This window comes from Haemaphysalis longicornis, unplaced genomic scaffold, assembly GCF_048455015.1.
Source record: "Haemaphysalis longicornis isolate Haplotype H1 unplaced genomic scaffold, Haemaphysalis longicornis Haplotype H1 scaffold_11, whole genome shotgun sequence".
NCBI classification, from domain to species: domain Eukaryota; kingdom Metazoa; phylum Arthropoda; class Arachnida; order Ixodida; family Ixodidae; genus Haemaphysalis; species Haemaphysalis longicornis.
Genome location: NW_027526214.1, coordinates 48,966,621 through 48,981,094, shown reverse-complemented (window position 1 = coordinate 48,981,094; position 14,474 = coordinate 48,966,621). Strand labels below are relative to the sequence as shown.

At 51.8% G+C, this 14,474-nt stretch overlaps 1 pseudogene; it reads left to right on the top strand.

The window, feature by feature from the left end:
• The first annotated feature begins 13,086 nt into the window (after positions 1-13,086).
• On the top strand, positions 13,087-14,172 carry LOC144160635 (uncharacterized; annotated as a pseudogene).
• Positions 14,173-14,474: the final 302 nt, after the last annotated feature.

Sequence of the window (14,474 nt, the reverse complement as noted above, 5' to 3'; positions counted from 1 at the left end):
GCGAGCTGCAAAAACGCCTGCAAAGCCCGCCCGTGCTCGCTCATTTCGACGAAAACGCCGAAACGGAAATGCACACGGACGCCAGTGATATAGGCTTGGGTGCCGTCCTTGTCCAAAAGCAAAGCGGCTCCGAAAGGGTAATCGACTATGCCAGCCGTGGTCGGTCGAAGGAGGAGAAAAACTATTCTGCCTCTGAGAAAGAGTGCCTGGCTATTATATGGGCGATTTCAAAATTTCGCCCATACGTGTATGGAAGGCCATTCAAGGTTGTAACAGACCACAATGCGCTGTGTTGGCTCGCCAATTTGAAGGACCCCTCTTGCCGTCTTGGGCGGTGGAGCTTGCGCCTGCAGGAGTTGGACGTTACAGTCGTTTATAAATCCGGCAGGAAACACTCCGACGCCGACTGCCTGTCCCGCGCCCCCGTCGACCCACCACCCCAAGACTCTGATGAAGACAGCGCGTTCTTCGGGGTCGTGACGGAGAGCGACCTAGCCGCCCAGCAGCGTGCCGACCCCGACTTACGCGTCATAATCGAGTACCTCGAGGGATGCAACGTTGCCGTTCCTAGGACCTTCAAACGCAGCTTACCAGCATCAAGCCTGAGAAACTCCGTCCTTGTGAAGAAGAATTTCAGCCCCGGAACAAGAGCGAATTACCTTCTCGTCATCCCCGCGGACCTTCGTGACAAAATTTTGGAAGCGTGCCAGGACGACCCGTCTTCCGGACATCTGGGCACAGCCCGCACTATTGGAAAAATCAAGGCGAGGTACTACTGGCCCGGCCTTACCGCTGACGTCACCCACTACGTCCGGAGCTGCCGTGACTGCCAGCGACAAAAAACGCCGCCGACAAGACCCTCCGAAATTCTGCAACCGATCGCCGTCCCATCGAGACCATTTCAACAGATTGGAATGGACCTTTTAGGCCCGTTCCCTACGTCACGATCACAGAACAAGCGGATTGTCGTAGCGACATACTACATGACGCGCTACGCAGAGACCGCCGCTCTTCCGAGGGGGACTGCACAAGAAGTGGCGATGTTCTTTATAAGTCAAGTTGTGCTGCGACATGGAGCCCCGGAAGTCCTAATCACAGACCGCGGAACGGCATTTACTGCGAAGCTGATGCAAGGAGTATTACGCTAGAGCAACACGGATCACCGAAGAACGACTTCGTACCACCCCCAAGCGAACGGACTAACAGAACGTCTGAACAAGACAATCGCAGATATGCTGTCAATGTACGTTGACGTTGCACATAAGACTTGGGACGAAGTGCTCCCGTATGTCACGTTTGCGTACAACACGGCTATCCTGGAGACGACGCAGCTGACGCCGTTCGAGCTTGTCTACGGTAGAAGGCCGACTACGATGCTCGACGCCATGCTTCCGAACGTAAAAGACGACGACCTCAACGCCGACGTCCACGGATATCTTCAACGTGCGGAGGAGGCCCGCCAGCTCGCTCGAGTTCGTATAACGAACCAGCAGCTGGTGGATGCGGGCCGCTACATCCTCCGACGCCGAGACGCCGAGTACCAACCAGGGGATCGTGTGTGGGTTTGGACTCCCATTCGACGACACGGACTCAGTGAAAAGCTCCTGCGACGGTACTTCGGACCCTACCGGATTCTAAGACGTGTTGGGCAATTAACCTACGAAGTGATCCCCAGTGGTGATTCCGGCACATCACGACGACGCACGCGACCCGAAGTCGTCCACGTGGTTCGCTTACAACCTTTCTACGGACGATGACGAACTTTGATTTTCATTTGTTCGAACTGTCGCTTATGTTAGCATCGGGTCGATGCACTCTTAGAGGGGGGGTAATGCCGTGAACCATAAATTGGGTTTGTTTATTTGTGTTTTGCTTTTACCGCCCGGCTGCGCCGGTCTATGTTATCTCTGCGCCAAGGGAAGCGCGTGTTCCATTCTTTCTTTCTGTCTGTGCCGCATGTGTCATCTGTTGTGATAGGGAGAGCATTCCGATCTAACGTGAACAGCCGAGAATAATCTTCTTGGATCTACTATGTTCTCGATGTGAATCGACGTTTCGAGAACCACGCGCGCCGAAACATAAAAAGCCTGCAGTGCGGACACCGGGGCATTCGATGCTGCGACGCTCGCCGACGCACGTACGTCACTTTGTTGACCACTGCTTCGCCGCCTCTGTATTCTTTTCAGTTGTTAGGGGAGCACAAGTTCGCTCCAATAAAACGTGTTTCCTTTCCAAACAACTGCTTCGTCCTTGGCTACGTGACAATATATATATTTATGTTTATCGAATCAGAACAGGAAATAAGGGGCTCATTGAATTAGGACAGAAATAGGGATGGCAGTGAAGAATGACTCGGAAAGAAAATGGGAGACAGATGGGTCAATGCAACAGATGAAGAATTTTTAATACAAGAGTATAGTATAGAAAAAATGCCCGCCAGGTAGGATCCCAACCAACGACCTACAGAATAGACGTCTTGTGCAATCACCACTATGCAACAGGCGGGGCTGTATCACCTTCACTTTCTCGGGTGTTAATGTGAATGTATTTCATTTCCATTGATAGGGGGTGGTAGCCAGCGCTGCTCGAACTACTCGAGTTAGGGGGACCTTTTTCCCCCAGGTCTTTGAATCGAGTGTCTACGACATGTCGAAAGTGGTCGACCGCCGTTGAACCCTCTTTAGCTACCTTTGGCAACAAGACTACCAGAACAGCGGCCCTCGCTGTGCATGTAGCAAATCAGAATGGGAAAATGAGGGCCTCGCTGTATACCAAAATGGGTTGTTGGCAGTCTAGATAACCTCTAAAAGCAAAGGTGAGAATTTTGTAGGTCATTGCAACAGATGGCGAATTTATAAAGAGAGAAAGAAATGGAAGAATAAATGCCCGCTGGTTGGCATCCAAACCCAGGACCTCCAGAATACGCGTCTGTTGCGACGACCACTTCGCTTCTGAAGAACTGTTTCCCGTCCACTTTCTCGGGTAAATTGTTAAGGTATTTCGTTTCCTGGGCTTGGGGTGGTAGAAAGTGCCACCCGGGGCACTCGGCGTGATGGGGCACTTTTTTACCCCGGGCTGTGACTCGACTGTCCATGACATGTCCAGAGCGGTCGACCAGCGCTGAACCCTCAGAAACAATCATGGCACCGTACTGCCAGAACAGAGGCCCTTGCTATCTATGTAGCCAATCGGAATTGTACAATGAGGGGCTCTTTGACTCAAGACAGAAATAAGGTTTGGAAGTCAAGAAAAAGTAAGAAAGCAAAGGGGGAGAATGTGGTAGATCAGTGAAACAGACGACGAATTTGGAAAGATAGAAATGGAGAACAAATGCCCGCCGGGTGTTTCCAAAACCCACGACGTCCATAATACGCGCCTGGTGAGAAGATATTACCCTACGTTCTGGGCTGTTTCCCCTCTACTTTCTCGGGTAAGATAGTTACGGTATTTCGTTTCCTGCGCATTGGGGTGGTAGCCGGGCCCACTCGGACTACTCGGGGTGATGAGGACCTTCTTTTTAAAACCCGGGCAGAGCCTCGATTGTCTACATGTGAAGAGTGGTAGACCGCGTTGAACCCTGTTAAGCTGCCTTTGGCACCAAGGCTGCCAGACGAGAGGCCCTTCGCGTGGATGTAGCGAATCAGAAGGGGAAATGAGGGGTTCATTGAATAATGAGAGAAAAAAAGGGTTGGCAGTAAAGAATACCTCGGAAAGCAAAGTGGAGAATGTCAGAGGTATTTCAAACAGACGATGAATTGAGTAAGATAAAGAGAAATTAGTGGAGAAAAAATGCCCGCCTTGTGTGACCCGAGCCCCCGATTTCCAGAATACGCGCCTGCTGAGACAACCACTACAATAGCGGCGGGGCTATTCCCCCTCCACTTTCTAGAAATTTTATGGTCAGGTACTTCGTTTACTGTGCATGGAGTTGGTTGCTAGTGGCATTCAAACTACCCGGGGTGAAGGGTACCTCCTTTTAACCACCGCACGTGGCTCGAGTGTCTACGACATTTCGTCCAGTGGGGAAACCTCTTAGGCTACCATTGGCACCAAGACTGTCAAATGACAGGCCCTCGCTATCATGTGGCGAATCAGAATGGAAAATTTAGGGCTTCTGTAATACACAAAGAAAGATGTGTTGACAGTCATTTAAACCTCGGAAAGCAAAGCCGATAATGTGGTTTGTAATTGAAACAAATGACGAAATTGAAACGACAGAAATAAAGGGAAGAAAAAGGGGGGTCCGTGTTGGTCCGGCTACCACTGAAAAGCACAGGAAGCAAATAACTTAACATAAATACCCGAGAAAGTGGAAGGGAAATAGTCCCGCCGGTAGCGTAGTCGTCACCGCACCAGACGTGTATTCTGGAGGTCGTGAGTTCTGATCCCTCCCGACGGGCATTTTTTTCTTCACTTTCTTTGTATTTCCAGATTCCTCAGCTGTTTTATTGACCTACTAAATTCTCCCATTTTCTTTTCGAGCTTTCGTCACTGCCAACCCTTATTTCTGCATTTATTCAACGAGCGCCTCATTTTCCTTTTCTAATTCGCTACATGAATACGAGGGGCTGTGTTCTGGCAGTCTCGTAGCCAAAGGTAGCTTAAGAGGGTTCAATACTTTTTGACATGTGTGTAGACACTTGATTTAGGGCCCGGCGTTACTCAGAAGGTACACTTTACCCCGAGTATTCGCAGTGGCACTGGCTACCACCCCCCCGTCGCACAGAAAAGGGAATACCTTATCACAAATACCAGAGAAAGGGGAGAGGAAACAGCCCCGTGCGTAGCCTAGTGGTCATCGCACCAGACGCGTATTGGGGTGTTTGTGGGTTCTGATGCCGACTTCAGGAATTTTTTCGGCACTTTCTTTGTGTCTTCCCAAATTGGTCATCGGTTTCAATATATATATTGTGAGCACCAGCAGAATCTACAGTCTTGGGAAAATCTACTGTGCTGGGACAAACTCCGTGCTCCCATAGGACACCCTATCGTCATCGCTTCAGCTTCATCATCTCGGTTTCTGGCATCATCATCACCGCTTCCTCACGGGGTCTTCCTGGGTCCTCGGCTCTCGGAATGAACCGCTCTCTTTCACGAGTCCTCGACTCTCTCAAGTGGTGGAGGGCGCCTTCGATCCTGCCGTCTACCTCTCCAGATCGCACAGCTAGAGCTTCGATCAAGTCGGCGCTTACCAACTAGCCCCAAAGATCGCGAGGGCAGCAATGGTGGCAGAAACGCTGCAGTTCCCGTCCAGCCCACATTCACAGTCACGAGGCCTCACCGCGAACCGCCCTTTTTCGCTGGCCTTGGGGGCGAAGACGTTGAGAAATGGCTTGACCAGTTGGAGCCAGTGACCGCGTTAAACCGGTGGGACGACGCGTTCAAACTGAAGAATGTTTTCTGGTCCTGAATGAAGTGGCGAAGACGTGGTTCCTTAGCCAGGACGGCTTCTCTAATTGGGAGAACTTCAACGAGGATATAGTAAGATCTTCGGAACATCCTCTGCTCGCTCGAATGAAGCCAAAAAGGAAACTTGTTGCCCGCGTGCAACGCCCGGAGGGCACTTACGCTCCATATATTGAAGATGTCCTCTCGCTATGCCGCCGCTTCGACAAGGAGATGCCTGCAACGGAGAAGGTACGCCACATACTGAAACGCAGCGCCCATTTTGCCTTCAATGCAATACCGATTCAGAATCCTGCTACCATTGCCGATGTGCGAACGATCTGCCAGCGGCTCGACCATCTCCAGTCAATACGCATTCAAGACGACACCTTGCCTGCCTGCCCCTCAGGCTATGCCTAGCTTCGTAGTCTGATTCCCCACATAATCCGTAAAGAGTTGCATCAGCATGACACACCCTGCGCTCAGAACAACTACGGTCGCGCACCTGCTCTGCGTGACATGATCAGAGAGGAGCTGGTGTCCATGACAACTCTTCCTCCGCTGTCATAGTGCTCCTCTTTCCATACCAACTTACTCTGCGGCCGTAGCCCGATCACCTGTGCCCATGGAGCATATCCTGTCCCCGCCCTCACACGGCCACTTGAACGCCCTTTCTACACCTCCGGCCGCACCGCCTTTCCATTCAACTTGGCGAGCACCGCGCCCTATTAGCGTCCGGCCCACCTGCTACTACTGTGGCATCCGAGGGCACATTTCCCGCTTTTTCCGTCGACGACAGCTGGACGAGCGCCGCGGCTAAGCCCCATACGAGCGAGATAACCGCTTTAACTACGCCCCTCACCAGCGTGTGTACTCGCCTCCCGCTCCTCGCTCTAGGCCCCCAATTGATTCCGATGACCGGCCCCGGAGTCCGCGTTCTCCAAGACGCCGTTCGCCTCCGCCTTTCCGCCAGTCTCCATCGCCTCTCCGACCCGCATCACAAGTTTTCGAACGACATCCGGAAAACTGAAAGCAGCAGTTTTCTGGGGGGAAACTGCATCAAAGGAAAAATCTCAAAGTCCCTGTGAGTCACCATCGAACACATTACCTGTTTTCATTGAAGGCGTTTGGGTTGAAGCTTTAGTAGACACTGGGGCTAGCATTTCAGTCTTTCACGCAGATTTCTGCTCTCGGATACGCAAGGTGACAACGCCATATGATGGTCCTGCTCTACGTGGTGCCAACGGTGGAAGGACTCGACCATCTGGACATTGCACGGCGCGTGTTTTCATTGATGGCATTCGTTACCACATACAGTTCGCGGTATTGTCGCCATGTGCACATCAAGTCATCTTGGGTTGGAATTTTCTGTCATCAGCATCGGCAATCATCACCTATAATCAACCTACCATTCACATCACTGACCCCTGCCTTGCCAGTTCGTCGGAAAGTGGAACGGACCGTCTGGTTGCAACAACTGGTTGTTTGCTCTCTCCCGGTGAAGAAACAGTTTTCTGCGTGTCGTCCGACAGAGTCACCGATGGCGACGTGTTGATTGTATAAGCTGGCAATTTCATTCTCAAAGGAGTCGTTATACCTACCTGTCTCGTCCGTTTTTCATGTGGGTCGGCTTTTGTTGCCGCAGTGAATACATCTGCCGAAGCAATTTTAGTGCCGCAAGGTGCCACCATCGCTTCGGTTTTCGGCGATAAAAAGCCTATGTTCTTCCGCTGTCAATCATTTCGACAGATGAACACATTTACCCATCGCCCGCTTAAGTTTCGGCTTTTGACACCGCCATAAGTTCCGACCTTTCGCCAGAGGAGAGGCAAGCATTGCTGGTTCTGCTGAACAAACACCAGGGTTCTTTTGTCGCGTGCTCTTCTGTCCTAGGGAAGACATCTGCCGCTGTACACCTCATCGACACAGATGGATCTTGTACCTGTCGTCGCCGTCCATACAGTGTGTCTATATCTGAGCGAAAAATAATACAGGACAACGTCGATGACATGCCGAAGAGAAATATTGTTCGCGCTTCATGAAGTCTCTTGTCTTCTCCTGTCATTTTGGTACCGAAAAATGACGGTTCTGTATGATTTTGCGTAGACTATAGGGCACTGAACAAAATAACACGCAAGGACCTCTATCCAATGCCTCGCATTGATGATGCCCTAGACACTTTACAAGGTGCCGAGTACTTCTCGAGCCTTGACCTCCGCTCTGGATACTGGCAGGTTCACATGCACGAGGCAGACAAAGAAAAAACAGCTTTTGCCACACCCGATGGTCTTGACGAATTTAACGTGATGCCATTTTGGCTGTGTAATGCTCGAGCCACATTCGAGAGAATGATTGATACAGTCCTTTGTGGCCTTAAATGGAGATCCTGCCTCTGTTATCTCGACGATATCGCCGTTTTTTCCTCGACTTTTGACGACCATCTGAAGCGCTTGGATGAAGTACTCACCTGTCTCACGAATGCCGGACTTCAACTAAACACCAAGAAATGCCGATTCGCGAGCAAGTTCATCAAAGTGCTCGGGCATGTTGTTAGCAAAGACAGAATTCGCCCTGACCCGGATAAAAAAATGCTGTAGACAATTTTCGAAGCCCGACCCGCCAAAAAGACCTCCGCAGCTTCCTTGGTTTAGCTTCCTACTTCGGGCGTTTTATTCGTAACTTTGCTGTCCTTGCTTCACCCCTCCACAAACTTCTTGCATCCGCTGCCCCATTTCTCAAGCATGCCCTAACATCTGCGCCAGTGCTACATCATTTTGACGGAACGGCTGCCACTGTACTACACACTGACGCCAGTGGACATGGCCTTGGTGCTGTGTTACAACGCAACGCCTCCTCTGTGCAGAACGTTGTGGCGTACGCAAGTCGCTCATTAACGCCTGCCGAACGAAACTACTCAATCACTGATCAGGAATATCTTGCAGTTGTCTTGGCCATACAAAAATTTCGTCCATACTTGTTCAAACGGCATTTCACGGTGGTCACTGACCATCATGTACTCTGTTGGCTTTCGTCGCTCAAAAACCTAAATGGACGGCTCGTTCGCTGGATTTTTAAGTTACAGGAATACGACTTTACTGTGACACACAAGTCTGGCAAGAAGCACATGGATGCGGACGCCCTTTCCCGCTGCCCTGTGTCTCCAGAAGATGATTCGTTGTCTAGTGCGGCCCAAGTACTCTTACCCTTAGCACCTTTGCATGATATCAAAATCGACCGCATCGAAGATCTACCGTACCTTCAACGTGCTGACCGGTTCTGCAGAAATATATTTGAGCAACTTACTGGTTCGACGAAGCCACTTAACAACCGCTTACGGCGCCATCTGCAAAAAGTTTGACTTTTTGACGGTGTTTTATATCATTATTATTACGACCCTACCTGTGACAAGTGGGTTGGCGTCGCTCCTTGGTCTGTACAGCAGCATATTCTGAGAGTTTTTCATGACGACGCTACTGCCTGACATTTACGTTTCCACAAGACCTACCACCGCGTGAAAAGTCGTTTCTTTTGGCCTGGCTTTTCCACCAGTGTCGCCAAATACTTCGCCTCCTGCGAGCCCTGCCACCACCGTAAACGGCCAACGTCAACCTCCTGTTTGAATGCCACAACCGCTACCTTGTCCGTCAGCACCGTTCGAAGTCGTCGGCATAGACCTGTACGGTACTTTGCCCACTTCCACAGCTGGTCATCGTTGGGTTGTAACCGCCGTTTATCATCTAACCCGCAATGCCGAAGCCGCCCCTCTTCGGACTGGTTGCGCTAAAGAAGTCGCGGAGTTTTTTTTGCGCTCCTTATTTTTGCGGCACAGACCTCCTCGAGTTCTTCTGAGCGACCGCGGCAAAACGTTTCTGTCGGCTGCTCTTGCGCAAGTTCTTCGTGCCGCCGACACCGTTCACAAAACTACGTCCAGTAATCATCCTCAAACGAATAGTTTGTCTGAACGTTTTCATCGAACACTATCGGACATGCTCTTCTTTTACATCTGGCGGGATCACAGCAATTGGGACTCAATTCTTCCGTTCGCGACATACGCATACAATTCCGCAGTTCAACGCACCACAGGTTTCTCGCCCTATTTTCTTGTCTATGGCCGCCCGCCTCCCTCCGTTCTGGACTGAACTTTTTTGTCGGCACCCGTTGACTGCACATCCAGTGATCCTGAACAATTCGCTTGCCGTGTATCTCACTGCCGCCGTCTCGCCCGACTAAACACAGAAGCCAGCCAAAATGCCCGCAAGTCTCGGTACGACGAATCTCATCGCGACGTCACGTTTCACCGAGGGCACGTGGTCTTGCTATGGACTCCGGTGCGTCAACCCGGCCTCTCAGAAAAGTGGCTTTGTCGGTACATAGGACCCTACATAGTGCTCGAGCAAACGTCTCCTGTATATTATCGCGTGGCTCCAAACAGTGCCGTTACCGATCGTCGTTGCCCTTGCACAGAAATCGTTCACGTTTTGCGGCTCAAGCCTTATGTCCAGTGGTCCGACACAACCTCGACAGCAGTCGGGTGACCCCTTTTGAAGAGGGGGGAGATAAGTGTGAGCACCAGCAGAATCTACAGTCCTGAGAAAATCTACTGTGCTGGGACAATCGCCGTGCTCCGATAGGACACACTATCGTCATCGCTTCATCTTCATCATCTCGGTTTCTGGCATCATCATCACCGCTTCCTGACGGGGTCTTCCTGGGTCCTGGGCTCTCGGATTAAACCGCTCTCTTTCACGAGTCCTCGACTCTCTCAATATATATATATATATATATATATATATATATATATATATATATATATATATATATATATATATATATATATATTTATTTATATCTATCTATATATATATATATATATATATATATATATATATATATATATATATATATATATATATATATATATATATATATATATATATATATATATATATATATACATATATATATAAGTTGTACGACGGCACTGAACAGATGCAATACACGCAACATGTCATTAAGACATCGGGGTATGATCCTCACCAGCATAGCTCATAAAGCATTTTGCCCAATCCACACATGAGGTATGCGCCAAAGAGGTGTTAGGGAAGACTTTGAACCCCAGGAAGTGCATGCGCCATAAACGCGCTTGGTGATGGCAACGCTCAGATGAGCGTAATCGATCGGCTTCGCTCCTGCAAATAAACAACCTCGACCGGCTACCGGCGTGTCGGCTGTCTTCTTGACAAGTGGTGAAGGACAGGAGTTTTTATCCCGCCCTGGAGCTTCGTTATCGGACGCTACAACCCCCAATGTCCACAGAAACAAGTCAGCTTGTATGACCAGGATTCCGCTCTGTTTTCCCGCATCAAATATTTTATCCGAGAAGAGGTGTCCCGTGAAGTTTCCCTGCCCCCTGCACCGCAGAGCCGCCTTCTCCACTGGCGCCAAACTCTGGAATATGAGACGGGACCAGGTGGCTAACGCATTGCCACCTGTCGAACACACCGCACCAGTCGCTGCCCCAATGCCCCTCTCCCCTCTCACCTGTGAAGAAAAGTTTGACATCCACCTAAATGCAGAGATACGGCTACAAAGGAAAGCTACACAGCTTTCTCGGAAACTTCGCAGTTGAAGAAAATTCGTCCTGGTCCAGGATCATTCGTCCTGCTCCAGGATCCTGTACCAGGACGAATTTTTCTTCAACTGGGAAGTTTCCGAGAAAGCTGTATAGCTTTCCTTTGTAGCCGTATAGCTGCATTTAGGTGGATGTCAAACTTTCCTTCACAGAAACTTACTCCACCTGGGAGATTTCCCCTACATCTGGTCGATTAACACCCCTCTCACCTACGCCCCTTTCACCAACGCTGGAGCGACAGTCAGGCCGCAACCAACACCTGCTCCATTCTCCCAGTCCCCAGCGGAGCAACCACCCTTGTCGTCCCAGCCTGTGGTGCGCATTGCGGCGAATAATGTACCATAACGACCACTTCCAACCTCTATCACCAGTCGTTACGATGCGAATGCGTGGCGCACACCCGACAATCGGCCCATTTGTTCCGCGTGTCGGACACCCGGACATGTCGTCCGCCACTGTCGTCGTCAAGTAGTGCCGCCCACAAAAATTTTTCAAGCACCTTTTTACGCTAGCCCCCACATCCCGTCTTATGTTCCACCGCAAAATCCACAGAATGTGCACAGCGAGTCTTCTGAACAGCCGCCACTCACCAGCCGCCGCTCGTCATCCCCATGTCGCTGCTCAGTTTCTCCTATGCGTCGCCGCCGGACCAGTGACGGGGAGGAAAAGTAACAGCTGCAGTTCCTGAGCCAAGAGCTGGGTCACAGTCGAACTGCACAAGGCCTCAATTTTCACCACAACATGGTATTGACTTGATCTTAAAAGGTGCCCTTACCGTTGCGCTAATCGATACAGGAGCTGCTCTTTCTGGTATTCATGCCCGCCTCTGTCGCTCTCTACGAGAAGTGATAACGCCACTTTCGGGACTTTTATTACGAGCCGCCAATTCGCAACCCATTAAGTCTCTTGCATCCTGCACTGCACGGGTGGTCATCAATAACATCTCATACATCTTTGAGTTCATCGTCGTGCCATCCTGCTCCCATAGCGTCATTTTTGGTTGGGACTTTCTTTCCCGCCACGACGCTATTATTGATTGCAATTGATTCTAACGAGTATAATGAACACATGCAATACACACAACATGCCATCAAGACATCGGGGTATGTCTTCACCAGCGTAGCTCATATAGGATTATGTCCCATAACCCCGACCCCAGACCACGGCTTACGTGGCGGCCGCTGAGAAAAAAGATGCTCTACGTCTCCCGCGGTAGCTGAGGGGACGCGCTAGTTGACCGGCCTCAGAGCACTTGTAAATATAACCCCCCGCAGTAAAGTCGAGAGAAAACGCTACGGGATAGCATAATGGTCAACGCACTGCACCGGTTATGCGAAGATGTGGATTCGATTCCCGCTCCCGGAAAAACCGGCGGATTTTTTCTGGAACTAACGTTTGGCTTATTCATTATTGTATCAAAAAAACATGACAAAGACACGTCATTCGGCCCTATTATATATTTCGGAAAAAGCCGAATAGAACTGGCAAAGACGACTGTAACCTTGATATGTATACTTACCGAGTCCCTCGTCCCGTATCTTTCTGTTCTGCTACATGCATTACGAGGGCACTGGCTCCAGCAGTTCGGATATGCCAATTGCTAACCCCGAACTCCGACAAGGGGCGCTGCGAGCGCGCCATCGTATCGGATGTGCAGCTCACCGGCTCCGACAATTTTCATTCGGCACCCCAGAGTACCTCTTCCAACGTCCTAAAAAATCTCTCCATCGTCACCGGAAGGTGATTCGGTTCATCTGGATACCACATTTCGGCTGGTGGGCCCCTCCAACATTTTTTACGGGCGATTTACGTCTCCACCACGCCGGAGGCGTCTCTAGGCCTTACGGCCATGGGGCCTCCCGGTAGAAAGGACGGCCCGCCCAGCACCGCAGCCGCAACCGTGGCGGACACCCAAACTGGATATGATCCTCACAGAATGGTTTGGACCTCCATCCCGACTTCGGACAGCCCACCGGAGTTGCCCCAATCCTTCAAGAGCGCCGCGCTTACTGCCGCGGTCGCTCGTCGAGAGCAGGCGAGCAACGCTGCTCTCGACGAGCGCTGCGTCCATGGCCACGGCTGCCGACCCGGACCCTGACGCCTGCTCCTCAACAATTTCGCCGCCTGCGACGCGCTCCGCGGGCCCGCAGCGGGGGAACGAGACGTTTTTGTGGCATCCTCAACCCATGCCGAAGCCGAAAGCAACGGACTTTGTCGTTGTGCTCAAACCCCGGACTCAGCTGTCCCTCGCCAACGCTTTCCCCGAGAACGGGGCCGGTCGCGCGCTCATCGCCCACCTCGGAGCGACCGCGACACGGCTAGTCACTGTTGTGATGGTGCGGGAACAAAATCTCATCTTAGTTTACACCTCGCACCCGCACATAGCGGACAAACGTATCGGTGAGTTTGCAGTTCCCTCACCCGCCGGACCGGTGCCCTTGTTCGGGTACTTGCGCGCAGACACTCATGACTCCTGTTATGGAGTAGTGACGGTGCGCTGCTCCGACACCGAAGCCGCACTTCGTGAGAGCCTTTACTGGCCTGAAGGCGAGATTCTACACGTCCGGCGACTGGGCACCTCTAATAAGGTGGGCCTCACCTTTTCCATCAAGGTGAAGCCCACGTACGTCTCCTACGACGCCCTGCTGATCCCGGTGCAGCCGTACAAGAAAACTGTTTCAGCCTGCGGTCGGTGTGGCTCTGTTGGACATCGACCCGACGCCTGTCCCAACCCCAAACCTGACCTTTGTGGCATCTGTGGAAAGGCGGTGCCGCTCACGGATGGCGCCCGTGCCCCACATGAGTGTACGCCCAGGTGTGCTCGGTGTGCTGGTTTGTACGTCACCGGGGACCGTCGCTGTAAGGAACGCTACAGGGCGCCACCACCCAAGCCATCATCTCCTCCATCGGAAGGTCAAGCCGGCCGCAAGAAGCGAAAGCCTCGACGCCCAACGGAAGCCGCGGAAGTCGGGCTCTCGGGAATCGCCGCAGGGGGCTCAGCCTCCTGCCACCAACACTGACCCGCCCCCGCGCCCTGGAGTGGTGGCTATCGGGCCTTCCCGGCGAGGCCCAACTCCGGATGGACCTACGGCCAAGAAGCCTAACACAGGGCAGGCTCCTCCCGCCCCATCCAAACCGAACCAGCCATCACCTGAGCTCAAACCCGCTGCCCAGAGGGATTCATCGTGGGCCGCCCGCGTTCGGAAAGGATCCCAGGTGAGCGGCTCGGGCGGGGCAGCCTTTTCGCCCTCAGCCTACGTGATCTCCCAACCCAAACCGCCAACCCCTTCCACTCCCACACGGGAACAAATTTAATTCCGCAGGTTACAGGCCCAAGTTGCCTCGTTAAAGCAGACGGTGGAGGCATTTGTGAACCGCTCGTCCTCACCTAATTCGGCACCACTCGGGCAGGCGATGGAGGCGATGGATAGTTCCCCCTCCGAAGACAGAGAAACCG